At 32.0% G+C, this 10604-nt stretch overlaps 1 pseudogene; it reads left to right on the forward strand.

Moving 5' to 3' along the window:
- Positions 1 to 1069: 1069 nt before the first annotated feature.
- On the forward strand, positions 1070 to 1188 carry LOC112470820 (annotated as a pseudogene).
- The last annotated feature ends 9416 nt before the right edge of the window (positions 1189 to 10604 follow it).

Below are 10604 nucleotides of genomic sequence, written 5' to 3' on the forward strand. Positions count from 1 at the left end.
GGTCATTGAAAATGAACACTTTGGAACTCTTGACAAACTAGGGAATAAGGTAATCATTTTAATTAATTTGTTTTTAGGTTCTCTCATTTAAAAGAGCTAGCAGTTCCATTGCTCTTGGCAGAATACAACTGTGATTGTAGCTTTTCTATTCAATGCACCGGAAATATCAATGAATGTCTCCAACTGAGAGTGAGATATTGGCAGTATTTCCACATATTATGTGCTTATACATATTATTTTTCTCCTCTGCCCTTTGATAGTCCAATTTTGATAAACAAAAGATAAAATCTTAAATAAAACAATCTTCCAAATTATTGTCTCATTAGAGTAATGATACAAATGAATACATTTTTTTCAACAACCCACAGTCGGGTGAGTTGCAATAAAATAATCACACCAACACTTGCTTAATGTGGTTAATTTCGAACACAGCAGGATATAACCATGTATATATTCTGAAGCAACACGATTCTGAGTAAAGAGGTGTTTGAGCATGAAAATAACAAATTATATACTCCTTGTATCATATATAGTTTCTTTCCCCCAAATATCTCTCCTTTTCATCCATGATAGTTAAAAAGACTCAATTATTTGTTTATATATAGAAGTTTGAGAATTGAATTCCTGTCACTGTATGTTATAAATCCATGAATATTTAAGTTGTATTTATATAGAATATTTTGAAATAGATTTAGAGTTGATAGTGTTTTTAGAAATCTCAAACAATTTAGAACTTGCTTTTGTTTTTGTTTTTGCTGAAAAGCAAAGTAAATGCATTCACTATAGCACTTGCAAGTTGGGGGAATAATGGGAAAAGATCAAAATAGAATAATGGAATCATGAAGAAGCAGCACACATGTGATATATTCTCATTCTCGTTTACCAACTCAGCCATTTGGGTAAAGAGCAAGACTAACAGAAAACAACAACAACAACAACAAAATATGTCTATAAAACCCAAAGCTACTTCTTTGAAGTGTTATACGAAGTGGACAATAGAGTAATTGTATTAGTATAGTACTAATCCTTATTTTGAAAGAGTTATCTCCTTTTAAAATGTCCTGTCTAAGTCTATGGCCATGCTACTGTGAATAAGCCTGATCCCGTCTGATCTTGGAAGCTAAGCAAGGTTGGGCCTGCTTAATACTTGGATGGGAGATCACCTAGGAAGACCAGGTGCTCTAGGTGTAAAAATAAAAAAAATAAGAGATTGTAAATTGATGATAAAGTCCTTGCAATCTGTGAGGTCAACCAAGAGTTGCCTCGCCTAAAAAACAAACAAACAAACAAACAAATAAATGTATGTCTTGTTTAGAGTTTACATATGCTGTGGTAGAAATTATGTAAAAAAAAAAAGTATATCTATGTACAAAAACTAAAAGATAAAGAAGATAAAAATTGATGTAAGAGAGTATAAGAGCTATAATGATTTAAGAACTTTAACTTATTGTTTAACAATGAAAATAATGTTATTTCAGATCTGATGAAGCCCATCTCATTCCTAGTACATAGATATTAGCTATAATAATATTTAAATTCAGCAATTATTTAATAACTATCTATTGTGCCTCTAGTATTGTGCTTGATCTTGAAGAGCTATAAGATATAGTATAAAAAATCTGCCATAAAAATTATTTCAGTTTAGCTTAAAATATAAAAAGCTCATTTTGTGCTGTGACTTAGAAACTACAAAAGAGTAATTCATTTTCCAGTTCTTCTTAATCAATTCTCAGTGGTGATACGTGGCTGATGTACATATAGCCATGGGTGGCCTTCTACCACTAAAATGAGCAGACTCAGAATATGGCTATGTCAAGGAGGAATAAAACATCCTTCTACTCTTCTAGGTTCTTCTCGCTAGTTTAAGAAATAAATTGACATGAGCCAAATTAACAGGAAATAGTCAAGTTTCATTTTGTATGTATAGAGGTCTAGATATGGGACCTAAAGAAATGACCAAAGTAGCTTTTATACTTTTTAGACAAAGAAATAATAAATTTGTGAAGAACTGACAAGACAAGGAAACTTATGCTTGGGTATTGATTAATGAAGAAACTAAGCATAGTTTATTTACAGAGTCTTCTCAGCCCTGAATTTCCTGTATCTGTTGAAAAGGATGTCTTTTTTACCTCCTGGTGCAGGGAGGATACCTATCGCATGAGAGATTTATTTCTTGCTTTCGGAGGGACAGAGAAGAGGGTCAGAGCATCTTTCTTGAAGGACCGACTATTTCTCAAGTAATTCTAAATAATATGTTAGAGTAACATTATTTTGCGGTAGCAAACTTTGCTTCCCTACAAGCTACTATTTAAAGAGTACTTGCTATGTGCCAGGTACTAAGTTAAGCATTTTATATTTATTATTTAATTTAACACTCGCAATAAACTTGTGAGTTATTTTCTCACTCTTTGTAACAAATGAGGAAAATGAAACTTTGAGAGGTTAAGTATATTTCCCAAAGTCTAATGGGTATTAAATATTAGAAGCAGGAGGTGAATACAGTTCTATTAGAGTTCACTCCTTGTACCATTTAGCACTCTCAATAATGCTTCTATGGAATATGCATGATTCTGGGATAGAGTATGACCCTGAGGAAGGACACAAGGGAAGAAACAACTGAAAAGAATTGAGGTTAGGTGAATGAGAGGGGGACAAAAGAGCCACAGAAGACCTTTTGCTCACATGAGGTAAATTCTATATGAATAGAAAAATAACTTGGGAAAAATAAATAAATATTTTACATTATCTTCAAAATGCTCGTATACTCAAAGTTGACTAATATTAACAATGAATCCTTTCTGGAAATGCAGTTTATTTTAGGTGCCATCAGAGGGGGAAGTATCTGACTGAAGATCTGGGATACTGGCAGAATACTCAGGAGAACCAGCTAAGGTCAGAATGGATCTGGAGTCTCCAGTCGGATCTTCTGGGTCCTGATTTCAACAAAACTGAGTCATTTTACAGGCTCAATATTTCTTCACTTCTTAGGCCTTTGTTATGTCAAAAACCTAATAAAAAGATTATTAGTGATTGATTATGTAATTCTTACATTAAGTTCAGACTTGTCTAGGCCTCCAATTTTCATTTTTACCAGAGATCTAGTCATCAATAACATATAGAGAATAAAATATTTACAAAGGAATCTCGTGAAATCTAGAATTTGCTTTAAAATACTCAAGGAAAATAACTTAGTAGACTAGATGAAACAAGAAAGGCAAATTATTGATACTTATTGAAGTTGTATAATGAGTATGGGAAGGCTCTTTACAACAATTTTCTTCCTTTCTAAAATAATAATAAAAAAAAAGATAAAAATGCATAGGGGCAAATAGAGAAGTCTGATCAAGATTTATACAGAACACACACACACACACACACACACACACACATTTCTACCCATTCTGAATAGACCATGGTTATTTTGAACTGTTTTGCTGGTATGTGTATATACTGATTCGCAGTTTTGAATATGCGCCATGTTTAATCAGTCTGCTAAAAGCAGAATTCTGCCCTTGGCACTTTAACTTAAACTTGTATCCTCTCTTGCGTGCCCACTTTTGCAGAAATAATATTCTCCCCTTTATTTGACATTTTTATACTAAAACTTCACATTATGAATAAAATAATACATTAGGGGGAATTGAGCAGTGTTTCAGAAACAAGACTGTAAGTCCTCTATAAACTATTTTCTCAACAATTTTAAGTTGAGGAGGATTTAAGGATTTATTCTGCCTTTAAGCACTAGCTTCATAAATACTTGCCTGTTCTTTTTATGAGTAAAGAGAGAAATTGTTTACATGAAAACACAGCACCTGGAGTGCCCTAGATTCTGCAAAACATTTTGAAAAAATGCAACAATTCTGTCCCTGAAGCTTACTTGTCATTTTAAATTTAGACAATTCGAACAAATCAGATCCAGTTTTCTTCAATTAATAAAAACAGAGGATGTTCTGAAAAATCTTTTGATATGAAACTACTTAGTTAAAAATAATTTTTAAAAAGTTAAAAATAATAAAACTATAACAAGTTTAGGAAGAGGAGTAGTGATAGAGAATATATATTTAAAGTGAGAGCTATAAATGATAAACAAATGGCAACTAAGGCAAAATGAAAGAGAATCTATAGAAGGAAAAAAAGCGACTATAATCTGGCAGTTATACATTGAGTCAAGCTTACTGAAGTACTGAGCTCTTACTGTAGGAAAGAGAAAAACAGAGGGAGCTTGAGGTATGAGACACTGAGCTAATGTCTTTCTCCAGATCATCGGTTTATTGCCCATTAAGGTGCCCCAAGTCTGGTAAAACATTCTTGATTATTTTTAAGGTACAATATTTTAAAAATAAAATTTGAGAACTCGTGTGTGTGCGCACGCGCGCGCGTTTGTGTGTGTGTGTGTGTGTGTGTGTGTGTGTGTTTGCTTCCTGATTAGCGCAAGCGAGCCATTAGTTAGAAATATCTCATTAAAAACTGGGCCTTAAAACTCAATATCAGAGGCCACTTTTTAAAACTTCCATTAAAACACTCGGGCTCCAACCTGACCTACAAGGCATAAATAACTGTGAAATTATTTTCAGTGGATGAGAGATTTAACAATCAGATGATGTTTAAGAGCAAGTGGATACTTGGTACTGTCTAAACAAAGCACTGGGTAGAATAAAAGCAACTAGATAGTCTTATCCAAATATTGTGTATCTTTATCTATACAGATTCTTACCTTGCTCAAATCAGTGTAAACTGGAAATTAAAACAATAATAAATGAGAGATAAAGATAATGTAAAAGTTTCTATATTACAGAAAAAAAAATACAACTTTTAGGTATGTCTTCTTATTTGTAATTCTATGTTCTGAGTTTCACTGAATAGCCAAATTATTAAACTATGTGGGCCTTGAAATAAAGGAGGCTAACATGCAATTCATTCAAAATAAGTCAGTGGTAATAATTATGCCTCCCCCCACAAAAAAAGAAAACTCCTGGGCTAAACTTTGGTTTCAAGAGTTTAACAAGGGGTTGGATTTTTTTTTTTTTTTAAATGCACTCCAGTTCCTGGCCAGATATAACAAAAGACTAGAAATAGTTCCCATTATCAATGCAGAATGACAGTCACACTTTATATTTAGTCTACCACACCAAGATTTAAAACACACTAGCACAGCATTTGAAGATAATTTGCTATTTCTACTTATTAAATTAAATCTCTGCCTCTGAGTAATTAAAAACTTTGAACTTTGAAGGATTTATTTGAGCACTATGCTATACCCTTTTCTTTTTTAACTTTTAATTTATGTCCTTAACTTTCTATCAAGTATCATTTGGATTACTGTTTAGTATTTTCTGGTCTAACTCTCTTTTTAGAAGATTAATGTGAGATTCATAACATAATCATGTAATTCTAATTGGTGTGGATAAATTATACATCAGTTGTGCAATTCCTCAGTATCTAGAGCTCATTTGACATAATTAGAATTCAATTATTTAATTGCTAATTGGAATTAAATCAGGTTATTCTGGTTTCAAGATAATATACTGTGAATACTTCACAGAATATAAAATAGTAATGTTTCCATACTTTCAATATTTATAATATAAAGAACATATTATATGCAAATTAAATGAGCTAAGATTATGAAGAAAAAGGATAGATTGTAATAGACACCTCTAAATGATGAGTTTACATACCCAAAGTCTCTCTTGCTCTTTTTAATCATTTGCTTGGAAGGCATTGAATAATTCTTCACGAGCCTATCATCATTCAAAGCCATTTTATAATTGCCTTACCTACTTTCTCAGACAGAAAAATAAAATCAGATTCATTTTTTAGAGTGATATCTTGTTTCGACCCAAAGTAATATCAGCTAAAGTGATCAGCCACATTATTTGCCAGGATGGCATTCAATTTTTTTTTTTTTTTGGAGGGAGGTGCTATTTCATAAAGAAAATTCATCTCTCAAGAATGAAAAATTTTCAACCTTGAGGATATTGTATCAAGTGTGTCTCACTTTTTTAAAACTGGTATAAGACATAAGAATAAACGACATTCTTTTAATTATATAATTCAGAGACAATTAATTTGATCTTGAGTATAACAAATTAAATCTACATAATAGTTTGTTGAAATTTCAGATATTATTATCCTGTTCAATACAATTAAATTGTACTCTACACATGATAGATGCTTGAAAAAAATCAAGTACATGTCATACTCAAATTGGCACTTTGTGTGCCATTTGATATTTGGAACCCTGAAGTGTTAAACATAAAAGATTCTGACTTGTTCACAGTCTTCTAAAGAAGTGACTATCCTTCTCTCTCTCCTTCTGTATATATGCACCTGGACATACATACATATACACAAGTAAGGTTATTGCAAGAATTATTCTGTTATCTTTGATGAAAGTATTCAGTGACAGACCAAATACATCTAAGATGACATTGATGGCTTTGATCAAAATATACGATCAGAATTGTTATCTAGTCAATTAAATTTGCTTTACAAAAATGCTAGTTAAAATATCAACTTATTTTTCAACCTATATCCTTTATACTATCCTATATCCTTTTTACTATTACTGCAGAATTAATTTCTGCTTGATGTAGTGCTCCTAAGTCATTAATTCAAGTACAGTTTTCTTGGTAAAACATTTTGTGGGTTAAAGTTGTCACCTTTGATGTATTAAATGCCTTTTGATTCAATGCAATAAATGTATTGTAATAGAATGACTTTCTATACTTGAAATGTAGAATTTAAGACTTGGTACAAAGTAAAACTGGACATTAGTATATTACCAAGATAATTGGAAAAAAAGTAAAGATTATAATTAACTTGCAATTTCACCCATGGTGCCAAAAATAAATTTCATTTTTTATTAATTATTTAGCATAGCATAATGACATTGTTTGTTAATGTCTGTAAAATATAAACTGACTTTTTAAACTTAAAGTGGCCAGTTGTTTTCTACCTATAATTTTCTGTGGCTAAGATTATTGTTTTAAAATTTTCAGAAGTTTTTCTCTAAAACAAGGAAAAATCTTCTGTAATAAAAAAGTAAAATTGTTTCTCTGTGATTATAGTCTGTAGCTCACATCATGATAAAGAATTTCAGATTATGTAGTTACCTTAATGCTTTATCATGCTCTAAATACTATATCAGAGGAACCAACACTCATCCAGGTACTCAAACCATAACCCCTAGTGTTCTCAGTCCCTCTATTAAATGTCTCCAGTCTTATGTATCCTATTCAGATTTATTTCAACTAATGGAGCATAAACTTTAGGTACTCTCATTTGCTCCGTCTCTTCTGAGGCCTCCGAACAGGTTATAGAATTATGGGGGTAAGGAGGAAGCATCGAAGGTTTCTATCAGACAATTAATAAAAATATTAAAATTCTTTTTCTAAAATTTTGTGCTGTTTGTGGTATATCACTCTATAAAATAGTTTATCTGATTTGTTTCTCATTCTAAATATTCACTTTTTCACTTACATTTGCATTTGTAGTTTTGCATGTTTTTTTCAGTTTATAAATTATATATTCTTTAAATCTCATAAAACCTGATTCTATTGCTTAATAATAATTCCCTTACCCAACCCTCTTTATGTCTATTCTAGATTCTGAAAAGTTTTCCTGATTTTCATTGTTTTCAGTGTGGCTTATCTCTGATCTAGCTCTAACTTTTTTTTTTATTGCAACTATGAAATTGTTTCTAAATTGCATACCTAATACCTTTCTTAAAATTTTAATAATTTTCTATTGATCATAGAATAGAGTATAAATCCATTATATATTTATATGTATCATAATGCCTTGTTTCTGTTGTAAGAAATTAGCACACAGTGGCTTAAAATAATACAAATTTATTGTTTTATAGTTCTTGAGATCAGAAGTCTTAAAATCAAGGTTTCAGCAGGTCTTTGTAGCATCTCTAGAAATCAATCTGTTTTCTTGTTCTTTCCAGCTTCTGAGGCTACCTATATCATTCCTTAATTCATGATGCTTTCCTTTATCTTCAAAGCCAGCAGCGTGGCATCTCTTAGTGGCTTAAAATAACACAAATTTATTGTTTTATAGTTCTTGAGATCAGAAGTCTTAAAATCAAGGTGTCAGCAGGTCTTTGTAGCATCTCTAGAAATCAATCTGTTTTCTTGTTCTTTCCAGCTTCTGAGGCTACCTATATCATTCCTTAATTCATGATGCTTTCCTTTATCTTCAAAGCCAGCAGCGTGGCATCTTCAAGTTTCTCTCCTCCCTGACATCTCCTTTCATCATCATATCTCATTCTCTGATTCTAACTCTTCTGCCTCCTTTTTCTCTTATAAACCATTGCAATTGCACTGAGCCCACCCAGATAATTCAATATAATCTCCCCATCTCAAGATTCTTAACTTAATCATACCTGCAATATTCCTTTTGCCACATAACATATTCACGGGTTCTGGGTATTAGGACATGGACACTTTCAGAGGGCTATTATTTTGTCTACCGTATATTTATTATATCTATTCTTTTAACTAGTATCTCTCTACCTTTATAACTCTCACCACATACCGCCTCCTCGCATCATACAATAGCCTCCAGAATAATAACATAAACAAAAAGTAATATTTTTGATCTCTTGTAAAATGCTCAAGCTAAGTGTTTTATATGCTCTCATTTAATATTTATGACACTGTGGAAGATGGTTATTTATCTTTTACAGATGGGAAGATTGAGAGGTTTGAGTATGTACACAGGGGACATGAAGTCACAGTCTGAATCCAGACTCAGATCTTTGACTCCAGATATACCTGATTAATTATTTACCCCTATCCCATTATGTTTGTAGTTCTTCCAAGTATTTTCTCTGACACACCAGAAAGTTTTATAACCCCTTCCTTTTCTCCATTCCTCTCTTTGCCTTCTACCCTACATTTAAGACTAAACTCAATTATCATCACCACTCTGAATCTCTTTCCAAATCTCTTACTCTTCAACTGTATATAATATCAATTTCTATTGTACCTACCACATCATTTCTGAGCACTTATTTATCTACAGGTCTCCCTTTATAAGATCTCAAAACCGCTGTGGAAAGAGTTCATGCCTAACATTGTATTTTCCAAGAAACTTCTGCTATAACTGGGACAGAGAAGGCACTTTATAAATGTTTGTTGAATAAATAAAATGAAGTGTAAAGAATGATAAACTGCAAGTGATAAATTGCGTAGGAGGGTTAGGTCACTTAGGGGTAAAACAGCACAGTTTGTTTGAGAATCACAAGTATTTCACATGGTTGGAGTATAGTATAAAATGCGGATGAGCATCAGGAAAGAAGTAGGGAGACAGAGAAGGGGAAGATCATAGGAAGCTCTATCAAACCATGGAGGTGAGACTTTATCCAGAGGCTCTGGGATATAATGGCAGAATTTAATCATAAGATGGATATTAATTTGCATTCTAAAGGATTTTTTTTGTTTAATAACTGATTTCAAAATCATACGTAATTATTTTTTTCTTCCAATTCAGTGTGGCATGATTGAAAGTCAGACAAATTATACCTTTAGTCATCAGTTCTACCATAAAATAGCCTAGTGTCAGCACTTTCCTCTTAACTCCATGCATCACTTGCTTTAAGCAAAATGAGAAATTGAGAAGTTGACATCCTACAGACCTTGATTCCTTCATTTTGCCTTATCAAAGGGAGAAAAGACATGCATTTTTTTTTAAACTCATAGGCAAGTTTTGTCAAAGAGAATTCCCTACTTTTTAAGAAATGTCCTAAACTTTAAATATATTAGTGATAGAGTAGGCTCAGAAATTAATCAGGAATCCAGTAAATGTTGTATAACATACTATGGCTATGATAGTAGAGAGAAACTTGGATAATTCTCATCTGGGAAGAGCTTGAAAATAGGAAAAAAATAAAAATAAAAAGCAGTATCCTTCCAGGTCAGTAGAAAGTATCATTCAAGAATTTAAGAAAGTAATTGATTTTTTTCCATCAGCAGAATTGGAAATCTGAGTTGAAGCTACTTAACATTTTATGGGGAGAAATTGGGTTATAATTTAGCCTATACAGGACCTAGAGGAAAATATACATACACATACACATAAATATATACTCAGCAAAAATACAAGTAGGTATTGTTATGCCTGTTTTTGCATATTGAAAAACAGATACTTAACTAGGTTATTTTCAAGATCACGAAGTTGGTAAGCAGGGAAGCTAACATTTTGCCTTTGTTGTGCCAAACTCTAAAACCTGTGGTACTTCTCACAACATTTTCTTCCTCATTTAAGGGAAATCAATTAATTATCTGCTATGTGCTTTTTGTTCTATTAAACAGCCCAATATCTTGCCCTTGGGAACTTCTAGCTCAAATATCTAACTTATCATTTCTCTTCTTACATGTCGCGGTTCTTTATGTCACCTAAGAATTGGAAGTAACACAATTTCAAAGTTGACTCTTAAAAGCAAATAATTTTTATAAGTGATATTCAAATGTGTGGCACAAATAATACTTTTGAATGTAGAATATGAGGGAGGGGTTATAAGGGCGATAATTAGTTTTTAAAACTTGACTGTCATTGCAGATTTCATCAAATTTAATTAGTTAGGTAAACTTTTA

Source organism: Pteropus alecto, unplaced genomic scaffold, assembly GCF_000325575.1.
Source record: "Pteropus alecto unplaced genomic scaffold, ASM32557v1 scaffold3, whole genome shotgun sequence".
Classification (NCBI taxonomy): domain Eukaryota; kingdom Metazoa; phylum Chordata; class Mammalia; order Chiroptera; family Pteropodidae; genus Pteropus; species Pteropus alecto.